The sequence below is a fragment of the Parasteatoda tepidariorum genome, chromosome 1 (assembly GCF_982258835.1).
Source record: "Parasteatoda tepidariorum strain Cologne lab strain chromosome 1, Ptep-v5.0, whole genome shotgun sequence".
Lineage (NCBI taxonomy): Eukaryota > Metazoa > Arthropoda > Arachnida > Araneae > Theridiidae > Parasteatoda > Parasteatoda tepidariorum.
The window spans coordinates 129,564,940-129,585,716 of NC_141755.1; the positions used below are offsets into that span (position 1 = coordinate 129,564,940).

General features: G+C 34.8%; 1 protein-coding gene across 1 annotated transcript in view; it reads left to right on the top strand.

Annotated features, from left to right (window-relative positions):
• Positions 1 to 18,448: 18,448 nt before the first annotated feature.
• The window catches only part of LOC147816945 (uncharacterized), a 34,247-nt gene continuing 31,918 nt past the window's right edge, over positions 18,449 to 20,777 (top strand). The window contains exon 1 of the mRNA XM_087152990.1: positions 18,449 to 18,560. The gene's annotated coding sequence lies outside the window, so the exon portion shown is untranslated. The remainder of the gene's footprint in view (positions 18,561 to 20,777) is intronic.

The window sequence follows — 20,777 nt, forward strand, 5'->3', positions numbered from 1 at the left end:
TTCGCATGCAAAGCTTCGCTGCTATGAAAATTCGTTAGCAAAATAACTAATATTTCTCAAAATATTACTATTTATAATAATTAAATAATTTCTATGAAATTCCAAACCAATCTGGCACGATTCCAAAAGCTAATCATTTTTCTAAATGTATATGGATATTTAACGCTTACTTTGCTTTTATTATTATAAATACTTGGAATAGTTAAGATTGATTCCAAAAAGCAGGAAAAATTTATTCTGTCGGAAAGAAAGATATCTTGACTCCCATCGGAAAACTGAGTCCCTCGGCGAATCACACATACGTTGGGGAAACCTTCTGAAAACTACTCCCCACAGTGAAGTGATCTCAATGGAGTCGAGCATTTAATGTCAGTTTGATCAGCCTGCAAGGGGATCCAGGCGCTATCGGCCCTGTTCTACAGTATAAAGACTCCCCGCGCAGGTCGACGGACTACCAAAGTTGGAGGAGTCTATCTCATCTGCAGAAGATCAAAATTGTGATGGCATATCCTCGGAGAAGCTGCCCAGATTATGCCTACAATAGAAAAATTATTTATTATTTTTTTCACTATGATGTCAAGATATACTGTCCTCTGCACAGCTGGCCAGCATCCGTGGTCAAAATTAGTATTTCGATAAAATTTGTATTTAGGGGTTTTCATGTGCAGGTAAATTGAATTCAGAGTTGAAATTTTGAAATACACTAAAAATACCCCCCCCCCCCCTAAAATGGTGGCTTAAGTAGGGCGAGCAAAAATTAAAAAAATAATAATAAAGTACGTTTAAATAATTAAATATAGCAATGAAAATATAATAATTTTCGTCTTTTCATATTAAAAATGAAAAGCAAATTATATTTCCGAAGTAATATTACAAAGTAACGCGAAAACATGAGGAAAAAAAAAATCGTAATTTTTGTTTTTCGGTATAGTATTTAGTCCACCTTTGCCATACGGGCAAAATGGGGGCAGGTTTTTTTCGAAAGAAGAAACATCAAAGAAGACAGCAAAAAAAGGTTTAGCTAATGACCTCGTGGAACTTTTTGGAACTCAGTTTCGAAAGTCATTCAAACATTGTAAAATGTCAAATGATAAAATATAAACTATGCGTTTGTCAAGAGTATCAACTAATTTCAACACATTGAAAAATTGTACTATCATTTCAGACTCATTACATTGATAAAAATGTAACAGTAAGGGGAAATTCCTATATATATTTCTAAAATAAAAATGTAAAAGTTACACTTAAAAAAAAAAAAATGTTAACAGATTTTTCATGACATTGTACGCTTGTCGGTCCAAAAATTAAATTATAATGTTTGGAATGATGATGAATACTTAATGTGGGCTACATTAAAACTGCTTATGCATGTTTTAGTTGAAAATTTAAATTTTTGACTTTTGGCCAAAGATCATGGTCTTCTGGCCCTCAGCACTCTGTGGAGAATGACATAATTACTCACTAATATATTCCTAGTTTACGTTTGTATGTCTGATTTCAATCTTTTCCTTCTTTTTTTTTTTTAAAATGATTTTTACAATTTAAATACGTTTTTTATTGTTTTCATTAACTCCTTTTCCTGTTATGGATTGTATTGCTTAACTTTTTCAGTTATTATTTTCCCTTATGTAATTTTTTTTTCATACATTACAGTACTGAAAGGTAATTTGCTATATCTATCTATCTATCTATTATCTATCTATTTTTATATATATATTTAATAAATAAATAAATACAAGAAAACACGAAGAAAGTTAAGAAAAACAATAATTTTCATTTATTGCGCATAAGCTGCAAGTAAACAGAACTCATTAGATAAGTTCAAGATGAAGATAGAACAAAGAAAAATTATTGACATATGAAGTAAAAAAAAGGGGGGGGGGAAGTAATAAGTAAAAAAATAAGAAACAACAGTTTAAAAAAAGAAAGAGAAAAGAAAAAGGATGAAATTTTATTTAAAAAAACCGGAAAAAAAGATATAATCTTTTCATCAGCTCACACGATTATATCCGCAAAAAAGAGCGCTTTCTGATATTGTATCAATATAGCCAAAGCAAAATATATTAATACAATAGTGTGAGGAATACTCAAAAAAATTTTTTACAAAAATTACAACAAATAAAATAGAACACAATAAGTAAAAATAACATGTAAAAACAGAAAATAAAATAAAATAAAAAGAAAAAACAGTATAAAACATAGACTATAAAGCAAGTAGTTATATATATATATCGTATATATATATATATATATATATATATATATATATATATATATATATATATATATATATATATATGTATATCCATCTATCTATCCTTGATTATATGTTTTAGTAACTACTCTAACTACTCTTAACTTAAATCATGTTCGCAAGTTATCAGTTAAGTACAAGAACATGACATCCGTTCTGTTCTTTAATTTTATAATAATCTTGTATGTTTCTATTTTTCTTGAATGTTTGTGATTTTAAGATGATAAAAGTTTATTTTCTTGATACCTTTAGTGCCCTTTCATTCTCTCTATGATCACTCATAGTGTTGCTTCCGATTCATCTTCGAAGGGGGGGGGGGGGAGAGACATTAAGAAGCAGGCGGACTTTCAATCAAACTCCTTTCTGACTGCGCAATTCACCTCTCATTTGTCACTTAAGAAAAGGGTTTCTCCCGAACAACCTGTCTCTCTAACCAGGAAAAATAGTTCTCTCTCTTCCCTTTCTTCTTTTAAAAGAGAAACCTTTTAAGTTTCTTTTCAGATATTCTCTCTCCATTCTTACAGGGCATAATAACATCCCTTACACATACAAAGACGAAGGACACAACAAATCACTACGGAAAATTTAAAATATATATACATAAATATATATATACTTTTCAAATTGGAAAAATTGAACGCTAGACACGGAGCTGCAGCCACTCTTAAAAAAGGGAACTCTTCGTCAGCAAAAATCAATACTTCCTTCCAAAATTAAGAAGATTTCATAATTTTTGACAATGTTTGTTATCATCTATACAGTATGATAAATTAGTATGACTCATTATGTATTTATTTTTCTCTCTGTAGTGTCACTCCATTCAAAAACATCTGATCTAAGTCAGTGACAAAATTTACAATGATCTGAAAATATCGGGGGGAAATGATGCACTTAAATATACATAAGTTTGCGAAATTTTTTTAAAAATAAAATAATAACGTATAAAGAAAATTAAAAACACTCGCAACCGCTGCTGGTGTAAACTAGAGAAGATTTTGGATATATATATATATATATATATATATATATATATATATATATATATATATATATATATATATATATATATATATATATATATATATATATATATATATATATATATATATATATATACATTAAATATATATATTATACATTAAATATATATATTATACATTAAATATATATATTATTCATTATACCATCTATAACAATGGGCTCGCCCAGGTTTTCATGGTTTCTCGCCCAGAAACAATGTTTTCATGGGGCATATTAGGACCCATAATCCTCATAGAACAATCCCTGACGTCTGTAAGCTACTTGAACATAGTTGCAGTCCAGGTTCACCCATACATGGCAACAGTTTTTCCTGCTGGGGATGGTGCTTACCAACATGATAATGCACCATGTCAAATCGTCATGGATTGGTTCGAGGAACAAGTCATGTCTTGGCCCCCAAATTCCCCTGAGCTTAATCAAATAGAGCATTTATGGTCCTACTTGGAAAACCAAATTCGTGCTGCCACGCTATCCCCTTGCAATGTGAGGGAATAACAGAACCAGTTGGTGAGCGCTTGGTACCAGATACCTCTGACTGCCTATCAGCACCTTGTGGAATCAATGCCACGGCGGGTGCTAGCAGTTTTGAAGGCTAAAGGTGGTCCTACATGTTAATAGCAGGGTGTTCATAATGTAATGGCTCTTCGGTGCATATAGTACACAAAAAATTGTTGCAGACAAAAGGCGATCACGGGTTACCCATTAGCAAAATGGCTGTTGTCTATTTTGATGTGAACCGTAATAGGAGAGGCACGATGGGCACAGTTGATAGAGCGTTTACATTCCAATGAGGTGGACCGAGATCGAATCCCACCGATGGTTGCTCAATACGAATCCGGCTTGCACCGACCACAGTGCAGACGTGAAATATCCTCAGATCATGGGTTAAGTCCCCTTTCTCTCAGGGTAACCGTGGAAGGTTCTCGTGATTTTCCTCTCCGTGTAACGCAAATGAGGGTTAGTTCTATCAAAAAGTCCTCCACGGAGGCCACATTTCTCCCAGTACTTGATCCAGTCATAAAAAAATTGGGTTTGTAAAAATAAATGACAAGTAGAAACTTTCATATTTTTCGAAAGAGGTGCATTATCTTTTAAAATTTTACTTTCACAATGGGGAGACGGATAGGGTAATACTCAGACCTATTTCCGTTTGTGTTGGAGGTATGAGAAATATATCGAGTTCGGATTTAACAGAGGGGGGGATGTAACAAGGTTGGGGGGAGTGCACCCATCCAAAAACTATGGGTAGTATATCCATTTCTGCTGTAGTATGAGTAAGGGATGATTTAGTAAGAGTTTTCAAAAAGGAAATATTAAAGCACGCTTGATATGGAAACATTATTTTAAGAAAGTCTCTACTTCAATTTTTTTTTATAATTTCCGTCACCAAAAAAACTATCTATTTCTATATTGCAAATTTAACTACGCAAGTATTGAGAATTATATCCATCGTTGAACAACCGACCGTATTTATTTTTTGGTTTACGACTGCTAATATTCACCTCCGTAGCCTTGTAAGTTTGAACCCAATCCAGAAGACAAGAAAGCTCCTAGATCAGTACCACCAGAGGTATTGATTTGTTATGGGAACATGGAGGACTTTGCTACTCGACAGATTTAACGTGCATCAGTCACCATTTACTACACAGGGAGTCTTCGACTCGGCGGGGATCGAATCCGCAAACTGTTGGACATGGACCCACTGCCCTACCAACCAGGCTATTCCGGCCCGCAAATATTGCAAATATGTTTCCCCACCCTTCAGCGGCCCCTGATAAAAGCACCTGATTTAATAGCTTGATTTAACCTTAAAGCGCCTGATTTAATAAATTAAGTCAATACAGAATCTACTTTATTTTTATCTTTTGATTTTTAAAAAAGAAAAGTAATTTTTAAAAAAAAACTTAAGCCGCGATGGCTCAGGGGATAGAGCACTAGCCTTCCAATGAGGTGAGCCGGGTTCGATCCCGTCGATGGCTGGTCGATATGAATTCCGAATCCGGCTCAGTGCTGACGTGAAATATTCTCAGTGGTAGACGGATCATGGGTGAGAGTCCCCTTGCCGTCAGGTTAACCATTCTCGTGGTCTTCCTCTCCATGTAACGCAAATGCCGGTCAGTTCCATTAAAAGTCCTCCACGAAGGCAAATGTCTCCCAATACAGGAGTTCCCTTGTCTTCTGGATTTTGTTCAAAATGACAAGGCTACGGAGTTGAAAATTTGTAACCCGAAAATTGGGTAGGCTTTTCAACGAAGGTTTTAAAAAAAAAGAAGATAAAAGTCATGCAGAGGATACATTTTCCCCTGTCTTGTCCGAAAAAGAAAAGAAAAAACTTTCTATTTTTGACAATTTTATTTTTCTTGTTTGCGTTCATGTTTAAAACTTAACTTTATTTTCCTTATCTCATTCCTTTTGTTTTTGTATCAATTTCATTTTGATTTAACGTTTTTATTTTATTTTTTACATTACTTATCTCTAGTCAGCAGTTATTTTTTTTTGTTTTTTTGTATCGTTATTATTGCAAACTTTAACCTGGATTTCAGTAAGAAATAAGCAATGGCTTTCATAATCAGAAAAAGTGATCAATTTTCTCTGATTATAAGCATGACTTCCTGTTTCTTCGCGTAATCAATCATCAATTTAATTCCAGCAAATTGCTTTTAAAACCTAGAAGGTATAAGGTAAATTAAAGACAAAAAAAAAAAGATAAATTAATGAAGAAAAAAAACTCACGTGATTTATTAGTTATATTTCCGATTGTCAGATTTAAAGAGCAAATATGGTAGTCGCAAATTACCTTATGTTCGCTTTACCTTAATAAAGTTTCCACTTTCTTTTTGGACATTTATTTTTTCTTTTTAATCATAAAACACTACCTACTTTATTTTATTTTATAACCGTCGTTGAACAGCCGGCTCAATTTTTTGGGTTTACGAGTACTAATGTTCAACTGCGTAACCTTGTCACTTTGAACCCAATCCAGAAGACAAGGAAGCTCCTGGATTGAGTAATGGGTACCTTCGTGGAGGACTTTTTGATGGAACTAACCCGCATTTGCGTTACATGGAGAGGAAGACCACGAGAACCTCCCACGGTTAACCTGACGGCAAGGGGACTCTCACCCATGATCCGTCTACCACTGAGAGTATTTCACGTCAGCACAGTGGTTGGTGGAAGACGGATGCGAAATTCGTATCGAGCAGCCATCGCCGGGATCGAACCCTAGGTCATCTCATTGGAAGGCGAACGCTCTATCCTCTGAGCCATTGCGGCTCAAAATACTACCTATGTCGATATTTAAAGCAATAAAATTAGACAAAAACCGGTTGTTCACCACTTTTTTCATTTCTACAGTGGGTGAAAAAAGTATAAGCGCACGCAAAAAATATCACCAATTATAGAAGTCTTAGGGGATGGTGACTCAGGGGATTCCTCTTCAAATGAGGTGAACCGGACTCAAATAGCAGCGATGGTTGGTTGATAGGAATTCCGTTCGCGGAGTATTTTTAGTTGCATCTAAAAATACTCCTCGAAGGCAAATTTCACCCAGGAGTTCCCTTGTCTTCTGGATTGGGCTCAAAATGACAAAGCTACGAAGTTGAACATGAGCTGTCGTAAACCCGAAAAATTGGGTTGACTGTTCAACGACGGTTATGAAAATAAAAATAAATTATAGATGCGATTTTATCGTATGTGGCAAATACTTAGCGTTAGGAAAAAGTTTGTTACCCAGAAGTTCAGGGTATGAATTTTCGACGGCACGTTTCTAAGAGCACAAAATGTATGGTTCGAAGCCGAAAATTTACTTGATTTGCTTAAACTCATCAAAAACGTATGGGGTCGGAGATGACTCACAATGTTAAATAGGCGATCAAAGACGCTTTGAAAAATTATCGTGAAAAAATTTATATATATAGGCATACATACATACAAACTACTGCATCTGAGACTTACAAATTCTTTACCATGTATTTATTACTTATTCATTTTTATTCAAACATTTATTCTGAGATCATGGTTTCCTCAAATAGAAATGCGAGACTGACTTTCCAGGATTTGATGTCTCTTGTATATAAAATAAAAATCGAAGTAATCTTCCCGAGTAAGGGTATCATTTGGGTGACATCTCTCTCTCTCTCTGAATTATCATTTCATGACACTCGAGAGAGAATCTTTTACGTGATTCCCCAAACATTTATAAATGAGATTCTCTGGGTGCCTTCGATTCCATATTCGAACTCTCATGTTTTTGGGCCTCATTTATTTTATGACGACCCGACCACTTTACTTTAATCTACGGAAAAAATAAGATTATGGAATAAACATCCATATGGGTTTTTTTTTTTTTACCTCAAGTCTCTGACGATAATCTGCAATCTAAATGATAGCAGCAGCTAAATCCTTACCGCCTTCTACACTGTAAACAATTCCGAGCCACGTGACACCAAAAATCGGTATTCATTGACTGGCTACGTAGAAGGGTGCTCAATTTTACCACATTTTGGTATTTTCTCTAGCTCCAAATAGCGGTTGCAGGTTGCGTAGGTGTTTTTGAAGAAATAAAACACTGATTATTATTCTTTATATATACAGTTGGACTTCTATTTAATGAACTTTTTCGAATTTTTCGAGGGACTAAGAACATTTTGGAAATCTCTTCGTAAAATAACTTCCAAATAGCGAAGTGAATTTTCTATTGAGCGAACTACTCTTTGAGATCCGCCTTCCCTATTTCCCAAAATATTTCACAGCATTTTAAACTTGTTAACGTATTTCATGGAGGAAATGACCTCTAACTGATTTGTGAGGCCACAATTGGCATTACAAATTAATTTCCTATCTTTTAAAATATCTTTAATTAGTTAAGCTTTTTTTTTCATTAATAGAATTATTCGTTTAAAATAAATTAAAGACTTAATCTTTTGAAACGAATATCAAACTATTTATTTCTTCTCATATAAATCTATGTAACGGATACTTTTTATTATTAATGCCGACTTATTAATTCACTGTCGCGCCTAATCGAAAACAAATATCTATTTTGAACTTTTTATTCTAATTTCCAACTGCTAAATGTTTCAGTTGCATGGTTGTAATTATTCTCATAAATTTGTTGGCGACTCGTGATCGCCAAGGTATTCTTTTAAACCCAATATTGATATGCTGGTTGGCTATGTTATATTTTGATAATTCGCCAATATTGGATCTCCTATACATGCTTCTGTTGGGAACAAATTACACGTGCTTTTTAATTTAGCTTTAGGAAGCTCGTGTGGGAAATGTCTCCCATGGCCTGTCCTTATTAATTATCAAGCAAAATTTATACAACTAAAAGTCCTATGGATAAAAATATTTATATTTTGTATCTCGAGCTCTGCAAAAATGTATTAAATAAAAGCTTTATATGATCTGGTTTTCATTTTCTAGAGTTATATTCAGCATCAATTTGTCAATACCCTCCTACAACACATTCCATCTTAACTCCATATGATTGTTGAAGCCACACGTTTTTGAGAAAGCATCCCTTTTTGTTTGCATCTCAAATGAAAAACTCTGACAAAATGAACGTATTTTATCAGTAGCAATTAAACTCATGTGGTAATGCATGTTTAAAATTACTTTTATCATAAATGAAGATATAATTTTATCGATAAAGTTAGGTTTTTTCAGTTGAAGATGTATGTAGCATGATAGTGTAACACTGGATAATGTTTTAATCAATTCTTGCTTTCCATACGGATTCCATTTATGGTTAAGATATATCAGGGCTGATTGTGCTCCGGATTTTTCGCTAACCGTGATCCGGAAGTTTCCGGAGATCAAAGGTTCAGACGTTTCAAAAAATCAATGATCACTAAAGTTTCCAGAAATCAAATTTTCAAAGGTGGAACTTAAAAACACAGTTTATTTTATTTGTTTGTAAGGGAGAACCCGATACTTTATAAGCTTATATTCAAGATTAATATTCATTTTTTATCAGTAAATAGTTATTATAATCATAAACTCAAGAAAGATATATTTGAAAATTTCAATTACTTCTCCAGGTTATCATAGGTATGTGTAAAATTTTAAATATATTTTAAGTAAACTAAGAAATATTGAGAAAAAGAAAAAAACCTTGTTTAAATTTTTTTCGATTTAAACTTTATTTTTTTTACTCAAGAAATTTTCCGGAATTTTGACTTGAGCTCACAATCACCCCTGGATATATAAAATAAATAGTAGATACTAGTTTACAAGATAAAAGTGTATCCATTGCTGTTTTAATTATGTCTTGTGTTTATGAATTTGAAATATGTTTTGTGTTTTTCAAAAGGGAATTTTCTATTTTACGAATTTTCCTTATAACGAACTTATTATCGGGACTTATCGTCTTCGTTAAATAGAGGTCCGACTGTATGTATGTAAGCAGTTGAACGTTTCACCATTATTAGGTATTTTTAATGCAAGCCAGGTTTGCTATGTACCTCAACAAAACTATTTGCCGGAAGTGTGGTTTATTTTATAACATTCCTCTAACCATCTTATTCTACCAATCCAATTTAAAAATTCAGCATAAAAAGAAATGAATTCTAATGAATGGAAATAAAGCATTTACCTACCTAAATGATAATTGTACCAACATGCTATATGAGTCGTCCTGATACATACGTCGTAAGCAAATGTCATTCAGTTTACAGTCAAAAATTTACGTCTCTTACCAAATTTTGGTGCAGTCAGTTGCGAAGTATTCCTCGATCCTACTTCACAATTTAGGGTGTAGCTAAAAAATAAAATGATCTTCTTTCTAACTGAACTTTCGGATAATGAGAAACTTTGCACCAAATACCGGTTAAAGATTTACCGAGTTTTTTTACAGTGTATATTTTATCTTTTTAAAGGAGGAACTTTTGATGTTTATTCTAAGCCTTATTGAAGCGATCGCAAGGGGGGATTGAGTTAGAGTACAAAAAAAAAAAAAAAAAAAAAATCGCGTTGAACCGAAAAAATGTTCTAAACTGAGCCATCAAAGATATTCTGTCAGATTAAGAAAATGAATAAATTAATAACATTGCGGGGGGAGTGAGTAGTTATCGACCCTGTCTATGAAAAGATAAAAACACCTCATCCCTTTATCTCATATTTGAGAGTCAAAAATTCGAATCTTTTTTTTTAAAAAAAGAGGTGCATTTAGTCATGAAAAATGCGTTTTTGTATCAAATTTTGTATTTTAAAATATCATCTGCGCTATTTTATTTCCTCCTATCCATAGTGCTCTTTTTCCTACTTAACCGCTTTCTTTACCAATTATTTTGTAGAAGAAAAAAAAATTCATAAAATCAACAATTTTTATACCAGGAGCTTCTTTGTTTATAGTCGAGCCATTTTTCAAAATTTGAAATTTTTCGCGAGCCGCAATTAAATACGTATTTAAAAGGTATGTAAAAAAGGTATTAAATTTTTCTTTACAGAAATTATATTTATTGAAAACATATAAATAAAAGTACAAAATATGTGTATTCAATTTAAATATTAAACACATTTATTTTACTTCTCTTGATAATTCTCTTTGGTGAATAATTTGTGAGACGGCACTTCTCAGTAATTCTTTGAGATGCTGGTTAGTTAAGACTTATCGGTGTTTCACGAATTTTAAAGTGGAATACAATGATTCACATAAGTACGTTGTTCCGAATACATAAATAATTCTACAAGCAACCTTTTTTAATTCAGGATACTTCGATTCTGGTACAAATTTCCAAAATTCGGAACATACGGAACGATAATAATTTTTTAAAATATAACAGCACAAAAATGAAAAGGGAACTCGGGTACATTTATCGAGAGCCACAATCCCTCTAAGAGCCGCATGGGACTCGCGAGCCACAAATAATCCTTCAAAGAGCCGCAGGTTGGTCACCCCTGGTCTATACAATTGCACAAAACGCGTCTGCAGTCCCACAAATAGCAAAAATCTCAAACAAATATTGACAAAGTTCCAATCTCAGCAGATTATTATTATTATTTTTTCGTTTTGCTTCCGGCCGAATAAAAACGTGATAAAACAAAACGTATTGACGAATTCTGCTATGCCCGAGTATACTCGGGACAATAAATATTTGCAATCTATACATACGAGCCGCGATGGCTCAGGGGATAGAGAGCGTTCGCCTTCCAATGCGGCAAACCGGGTTCGAGTCACAATCGATACAAATTCCGCATCCGGTTATAACCGACCACAGTGCTGACGTGACAATATCCTCAGTGGTAGACGGATCATGGGTTAGATTCCCCTTTCCGTCTGGCTAACCGTGGGAGATTCTCGTGGTCTTCCTCTCCATGAAACGCAAATGCGGGTTAGTTCCATCAAAAAAGTCCTCCACGAAGGCAAATTTCTGCCAATACTTGTTCCAGGAGTTCCCTTGTCTTCGGGATTGGGTTCAAAATGACAAGGCTACGGAATTGAACATTAGTAGTCGTAAACCCAAAACAATTGTGTCGGGCCCGAATTAACTCGGGCTCCCCTGATTATCCCGAGTTAATTCGGGATAATCAGGGGAGCGGTTAAAAAAAAAGGTGCATTTATTCATGAAAAACGCGTTCTTGTGTGAAAAATGCGTTTTTGTACTTTAAAATATCATCTGCGCTATTTTATTTCCTCCTATCCGCGGCGCTCTTTTTCCCGCCTAAAATCCACATTTCGAATCATTCGAACAAACACTACGTCAACGTCCATTTTTTCTTTTTTTTCTTTTGCGCACAGCGAAAACGTTTCCAGTTCCTTTACGATTCTTTTAACTCTCGAGTAGCCAGCCGTTCGAGTACATCCCTTTCACGGCAGACGATAAAAAGATATTGGGGTTGGTAGAGGCGGATGGTAATAAGAAAATAATCGAATACAAATCACCCTCCATTCCAACCAAAAGATGACTAAAACGAGGGGGGTGGGGGGCACGATATCAGGGAGAGGCAATTTAGAACAAATCCCCCAAGAGAGCAGAGGGGGAGAAAAGTCAATTGAAAACTATTTGTATGGAAATTGAGCAAATTTCTCGCAACGGCAGATACATTTCGTGGAGGCGAATAAACGTGTCAAATATTGATCCCGTTATTGGGAGGCGGCGGGCATTTTGGAATACTGCTTACAAGAAATATCGCCAAATCAATTGTGAGAGAATTATAAAGAGGAATTCATGTTTTGTATGAAAAGGGTGCCTTAGATTGACCATCACACTGTCCCGGCGATGATTATCTGTCCTCTCTACTGAGTGGTTTTACACCACACTTAAACTAACCTATGCTCATTTGGAAATTCATCTCCTCGTCAAAACCTGTGGGGAGTGTTTATACCGACAATGTCAACCTTTATTAATGAAAAGGATGCAGAATTTTGTCTGCCGGAATTTTATCTTGTATTTTTGTAGTGGTAGCTGCACTACAGACCTTTCAAAGGCACAAAAATGTGCTCCCCATGTCAGTTCCTTTCTGAATAATGTTCACTCTTTTTTCTTTCATTTTTATCGTTCAAAATTAAAATTATTTGTTTAAATTAACTCTGTTTTCTTTGGCTGCGATAGTTCGCCTACCGATGCATTCAACTGTCTGCTTTCTCTGTCTGATTTCGCCGACAAAATGGAGTACGAAATCGCATTCCAAAAAATTATTGTGACCACTTAGCCGCGTAAAGCATTGCCCGGAAGAAGTAGATCTGCATTGCGACTTTTTTTTCTGCATTGAAGGAACTGGTGACTATTTGAAAAAGTTGCTTTAGTCTCAAATACCCAGGATGCAACTCACGCAATTAGTTTACGAAGAAAGAATTTTCCACATGAAAACATTAGTATGTTAAATCAGCTCATTTAGAACATTAGTTATTTATAGTTATAGTTAATTTACGTCGCACTAGAGCTGCACGATGGGCTATTGGCGACTGTCTGGGAAACACCCCTGAGGATGATCCGAAGACATGCCATCACAATTTTGATTCTCTGCAGAAGGGATGGCACCCCCGCTTCGGTAGCCCGACGACCTGCAAGCGAAGTCGAGCACTTTACGGTAGAACAGTTTAACGAGGACCCATACCGCACACCCTCGGTCCCTACGCAGGCTGATCCAAGTGGTCACCCATCCACACACTGACCGTAGCCAGTGATGCTTGACTTCGGTGATCTGCTGGGAACTGTGTCTTAACAATCAGTCCACTACGGGACTTTTTAGAACATTAGAACAAAAGAGTAATCTTCCAGTGGATGCTTAACCACTGTGGTATGCACCGTAGCGACCGATTATCTTTTCCAGTTACATGGAGTGGAAGACCACGAGAAACTCCCACGGTTAGCCTCACGGCAAGGGGATCCTAACTCATGATCCGTCTACCACTGAGGATATTTCACGTCAGCACTGTGGTCGGTGCAAGCCGGATGCGGAATTCGTATCGACTGGGATTCGAACCCGGGGTATGTATAAATTACAAATATTTATTATCCCGAGTCAGAACCATTGTAGGTGTGCCACAATAGATGCAGCTCGGATCTTTGAATGGAACAGAGTTGCAATTAGTTTTTCTGTTGCCTCGAAACAGTATTGAGGTATTTAAACTCAGCTCTGCACCAGTGGCGCTGTCTAATCTTTCAACAGATAGCCATCTCATTGAAACACTCGAAAGTTGAGAGAATGGTTACAGAGAGAGCCTTTATTTCTGCTTTCGAAGACCAGCAAATGCTCATGACAAAATTTTAAATAATTTCGTATCATTTTATCTTTTTGAAATTTCCTTATTCAATTTAAATTGAATATGACACGTTTTATGATCATTTAATGTACAAATTCATGTAACAGGAGTAGTATTAAATGTTGAATATTTAGTCTTTTACGTCATTATTCGAACAGAACCGGAGTAAATTTGCGTTCGCTTTTGACTTCAAGGAAATTAAGGAAAAAAATACATGTTTTCAAACTATTTTCTCAATTATTTCTGAAATTTTACAAAACGTCATAAAATAATTTTTTTCTTTCTAGCGCGGAAAAGACATTTTTGAAGACGCAATAAGGACAGAGATAAATAAGAATATCGGCCTTTTTCATTTAATGAAGAAAAAAAAACACTAAAGAACGCTATAAACGCTCCGAACTGAAAAGTAAATGTGGCTTTCTTTTGATATGATAAATGAAAATCAGTTTTGAGACATTAAAGTTTTAGAGAATTTCGAGTTTATAAAGAAAAACAAAAGTCTCTGTCATTAAGTTAACCCTTTTGAAGGCCGTGGTAAGTATACTTGTCACCTCGTTTTACCACTTTTAATTTAGGTTTCCATTTTTTAATAACTTCAGCCTTCTTGAAGTGAGTTTGAATAATATTGGTAACCATTTGTCACTTTTAAAAAACGTATAAAAACTATAAAATACATAATTCCTTTTGAAGTTTGTAGCATTTAAGGAATTTATTTTATAAGTAAAGAAAAATAAAAGTCAGTAAGTTCCTAATAGGTCATCTTAAATATATTTACCACCAAAAAAATGGCATTTTTATAAACTAAATGAGTTTTTTTTCTTTCTTAATATCAATTACTGTTCTTAAAACAATTTCAATTCCAAAAATACTTTAATTTACCTTTACTAGAAATAAAGGGCCCATTAAAAGGTTAAGTTCGGTTTTACTTACAGAGATTGTTTGAAAATCATCCTCAATGATAATCTGAAGACAATACTAGCAAGGGCAGGGATAGCCTGGTTGATAGTACGCTGGGCCCATGTCCGAGAGTTCGTGGCTTCGAACCCCGCCGGCCGAAGACTCCCCGTGTAGTAAAGTGACTGATGCACGTTAAATCTGTCGAGTTGCAAAAGTCCTCCATGTTTCCATAACAAATCAATACCACTGGGGGTACTGGATTGGAGATCGATCGTTCTCTGATTCAGGTCAAAATTACGATCTGTGGATGAATGAATGGATGTATGAATGGGTCAGCCCTATAAACGGGAGCGACGTATGGTGTGGCAGAAGTCGAATTCTTGGCCATAGATGGCGCCACTATAAAACAAGAACAATCGCACCCCCTCTGCCTAAACAGGCATACGTCAAAAACAATTTATTTACGTCACTAGAGCTACACAATGAGCTATTGGCGGCGGTCTGGGAAACATCCCCGAGGATGATCCGGAGGCCTGCCATCGCAATTTTGAACCTCTGCAGACGGGATGGCCCTCCAGCTTTGGTAGCCCGACGACCTGCGTGTGCAGTAGACAACTTTACGGTAGTACTGCTTAACGTGAACAGGTATCGCGCACCCTCTGTCCCTACGCGGTTTGATCAAAGTGGTCACCCACCCCCTTACTGATCACAGCCAATACAGGGAACAGTGTCTTGACGATCATTTCATTGCTGGACCAAAAAACAGACATTAGGACTTATATTAACCACAATGAAAAAATCACACAAATGATTTTCATGCTTCTAGATCGTCATGACTGATGTTATTCATTGACTTCGGGACACAAACCATCTCTATTACGGTTATCAATCTTTATCCATTTGTTTTGTTTTTAATACTCGATAGCTTTACGGCTTTTTAGTGGTGGTTAAAATGCCAGGCTGAGCGATCTTCTTCCCGTGGGGGTAATTTTTGAACACTCGGCTTTCGACTACATTGACAATAATAGATTTAATTTTATATGAATCATTGGAATAGAGTCATGGTGACTCAGGAGATAGAGCGTTCGCCTTCCAATGAGGTGAACCTGGTTCAAATCCCAGCTATGGCTGGTAGATACGCTCAACGATGCGATTGCACGGACCACAGTGATCCTCAATGTATCCTCAATGGTAGACGGATCATGGATCAGAGCCCCCTAGCCATCAGGCTAACTGAAGGAGGATTTCGTGGTTTCTCTCTCCATGCCAATGCAGGTCATTTCCATCGAAACGTCCTCTACGAAGACAAATTTTCTCTACTGCTTGATCCATGAGTTCCCTCGTCTTCTGGGTTTGGTTAAAAAATTACTAAAATATGGAGTTGAAAATCAGCAGTTGTAAATCCACAAACTTGCATCGGCTGCTCAACGAAGGTTATAAAGTAAAATGCAACTATGCCAATGGGTTGTTAACAATAGTTTCGGATTCATTAGTGATAAGAACAATTCCTTGCCCTGACTACACAACCACAACTAGATATGATAGCCCTGATTATCACCCATTTTTCGTAGCACGCTTCTCTAACTCCCAAATTTGCCTTTCCAGTTCTGAAATAACCGGTGAGATTTAATTACATTTACCACCGAAAGCTTTAAAACACAATCGGAGGAAGTTTTCCCCCTATCCGGATGATACCTACTTCATTTAAGTCGCGCTACAGCTCTGTACAATGGGCTATTGACGACAGTCTGGGAAAAATCACTAAGGATGATCCTAAGGCATGCCATCTCAACTTTGATCCTCCGCAGAGGAGATGGCGTCCCTGCTTTTGTAGCCCGACAACTTGCGAGCGAAGTCAAGCACTTTATGTTAGAACAGTTTAGCGTTCTAACATAAGTGCCGAACCCTCTGTCCCTCAGCAGGCTGCTCAAAGTGGTCACCCACTCGCATACTGACTACACTCAGAGCTGCTTGACTCTGTCGTTCTGCTAGGAACCGTGTCTTTAATTTAGTCCACCGTGGGACAGTGTAGCTCTAAGAGAACGTTAACACCAGCTACCTAACCTATAAATTCTTTACACTCGGCCACTGAGACACAATAGTATCAAAACTTTTACTCGTTTCTCATTCGGGACATGCATAAGTCTTGTGCGCTCACTGCTTTGAAGTTCGTGTCAATGTGTAATTAAATATGGGCAACGGAAGTTACAGATGGACATCACTACGGAAAGTATCAAGAACATCAAGTGATATGATTGGATTCAAATCCTCGATACTTCAATGCTGCAGATTTATAGCAAAAGTCAATGACTCCGTTTCATCTAACCACATAACTGGTACTGTTACTTGTCTTTTTTTAAGTAGCACGAGAGCTGCTCAATAGGCTATTGGCGACGGTCTGGGAAACATCCCTGAAAATGATCCAGAGACAACATACATACGTCATATCACATTTACAGGGAGGACACATTCACACATCATCCATCCATCCGCAGATTATAATTTCGACCTGAACAAGAACACATTCAATATCAGATCCAATACTCACAGGGGTATTGGTTTGTGATGGGAACTAGGAGGACTTTGTGATTCCTACAAGTTTAGCATGCACCAGTGACCCATTTGTACACATGGGGTCTTCGTTCGGTGGAAATCGAACCCACGACCTCTCAGACGTGTGCCCTACCAGTCAAGCTATCCCTATCTCTTGACCATATAAAATCTTTTTATTTACTTATTCGTGCGTGTGTTAGCTATAAGCAATGACCCACCTCAAATGGAAGAAAGGAAAGCACGGGGTTACAAAAGGATACGCTTCAGATCATCAAACGAAAGATTCACCTACGACGGCACTTTATTGCTTTATAGAAATTACATACATGTGTGCTCAATTTAGGTTTATAAACCGTTTAAACACATGGCCTGATATCTTACCTTAATAATGACCCATAATATTTATATTACCGGATAATAGTGTACTCTACAAGAGGAAATAATTATAGGTTTATTAGGGGGTACACAATATGACAATCTAGTTTGATATGTATGTATAAATATAATAGTGTGTTGAATAGCGTTAAAATGAAGAAATGCGAAGTCAATATTCTGCATTAACACATAGCCCAATATCTTACCTTAATAATGATCCATAATATTCATATTGGAACCGGTATTATATTACCGGGTACTAGTGTACCCTACCAGATGAAATAATTATAGGTATATTAGGGGGTACACAATATGACAATCTAGTTTGATATGTATGTATAAATATAATATGGGCTTATTAGGTTATGTATAAATATAATCTAGTTTAATATGTATGTATGTATAAAATAATAGAATACAGATCGAACAATTTGAAGAAGGATATCACGGAGAATACATACAGGGCAAAGGTAGGATTCGAACCCGCTGTATCCACACTTGACGAAACTAGCTTAATGTTTGTGAATTCGGATATGAGCAAAAACGAGCGGATCGACGCGTTCTCACGTTTTGTTATCGTTCAATAAAAGTGCATCATTTTCTCGTTCATTCTGTTCATCTCTTTCGCGCTGCTGAGAAGTGCATCTGTTTATTGAAATGCAGTGTTTTTGTTTGATAAGTGACTCTCGACGTGGTACAAATTCGTCGCGTTACACGAAGTTTCACTAGGTAAGTCTAAATCCACTTCGTATCTTGCTTCTTGATAATTATGCTTGAACTTTAATTCAATACATATATTTTTTTTAAATCTGCAGTCGTAGATTTTTAAATGTAATTTTACGTATTATTAGAGTGCTTCGTCTCCCACGAATTTCATTCTCAATCTTCGTCTCCAACGAATTTCAATCACGAATTAAATAGAATTTAGAAATTTCGCAGAAAACCTTTCATGTGCTGTAATTAAAACTGGATAGAACAATTTTGTTTTTAAATTAAATGGGCGGGACAAAATTTGTCTCTTAATCAATGAAAATTCCATAAAGTATTTCATAATTAGGTTTATTGAAGTATTCTATTTTACTTCACGCTATTAAAAGAGAGAATAAATTTTAAATGCAATTATAGATTAATTCGTAATTTGATTGCTGTATATTTTATTAGACATTTTTTATTCACGGTAATTTAATTTCCCAGGTTTCTTTAAAACTCTTTAGTGTTTGGGGAGATTTTTTAAGAAATGAGTTTGTTTTTAAACTGCGTTTAAGTTATCTTTAATCTGTCTAAAACTTCAAAGAATTATGAGACTCTTTAAGGCTACTGTATTATATACTTAATAAGTTTTTCTTAAAAAATGTCATATTGCTGTAACTTGCAGAGATTGTTTGTAGTTATGTCGAGAACATAAAAAAATTTTGATGCATAATGCATGCCATAATATGAAAAACTTAAATTTCTTCAAAAAATTGTCATTTATATTGAAGTTTAAATTAGCTCCTTGCTCTAAATGTTTCCTTAAATTCAAAGATTATTTGATAATTTCAACATTTCTCAATCTTATTCTTTATGCTATCACGCATAGTTTTCAATTAATATACTAATCAATTGTTTTGGTACTTTTATTTGTTTCATAGTAAAATTCATATTCAATTGTCAAAATTCTTATTATAAATATTGCTATATCAGGAAAATGCTCGATATATCTTGCTTTCTTAAACAGCTAATAAAAAATTGCAAAGATTCAAAAACAGTGCTATTTTTGGAATCTTCATCTCAAATTCTTTTTTAACAGAATTTTTTCTACTTGAATGACCTATAATAGTTTTAACACACATTGTGAATAAATTATGAATACAAATTTTGGTCTAATATTTCGTAATAAGGAATCAAGAATATTAATGGTTTATTGATATTTGTTTCATTGAAAAGAAGTTGTTAATTTTTTTCGAATCAATTGGCCTTGCAACTATTTAACAATGATTCTTTTGACTAGGGGTCATTTCATGCATGTCATCAGACTTTAAAATTTCAAATTTAGATGCAAAAGTTTCAAAAATGCGTAACCTGGCTTTAACTTAAAAAAAGGACAAAATCGTCTGCAAAACAAGTTATCTTGTGAAGAATGTCAAACTGTAACAATTGTTACTCTTGTTTAATTAGGGGTATTATATGCCTAACTTTTCCTTTTACTTTTTGAAATTATATTTTTAATAAACTAGTGAAATGAGTAAATAATATCAACTTTTCTTACTGCAAACTAAGTTTACTTAATATAATTCGCAAATCTTATGAAGTGCAAATTTTTAAGCTCCCATGTAGGGTAGTATATTTTATGTAGGATCAGCAATTTCAAGAGTGAACTCTCTTATATTAGTAGGTAGAAGACTTCTTTAAAAATTATAATTCGGAAAATTACTTGTTTACAAATGTTACAAGGATGTGTATTTTTTAAATGGTTATTTATATAATTTTCACACTGGCCATCCGCTTTCCCTTGATGAACAAAAACCATGACCCTAGTAAGCAGCCAAAAACGAAATCATGAATTAATTTTTTAAAATTCTCTAACCTTTATATTTAATTTCTATTCGCTGCAATGTTTTCGTTTGAGTCTAAATACTGACATTCTTATTTTTTTTACAATTAACATACATCAGCATAGTTAAAGAAATAATTATTTTTAAAAAATTTTGAATTAATTTTTTCGAAATAATTTTTTTTAAAAACTCATTTCTAACAATTGTTTGGCGAATCACAAAAAAAAATCAACTGAAATAAAAGAACTGATAGGAAAGATACAAAGCTTGCTACACTACACTAAATAAATTATATTAAATAATCAAAGTAAAAATTTAAATAAAATTTTATGTAATTTTTAAACTTAAAAATGATAAGTTTTATGGCATTTAGCTATTCTGTTTTACGATATTTGTAATGTTCAAAATGCTT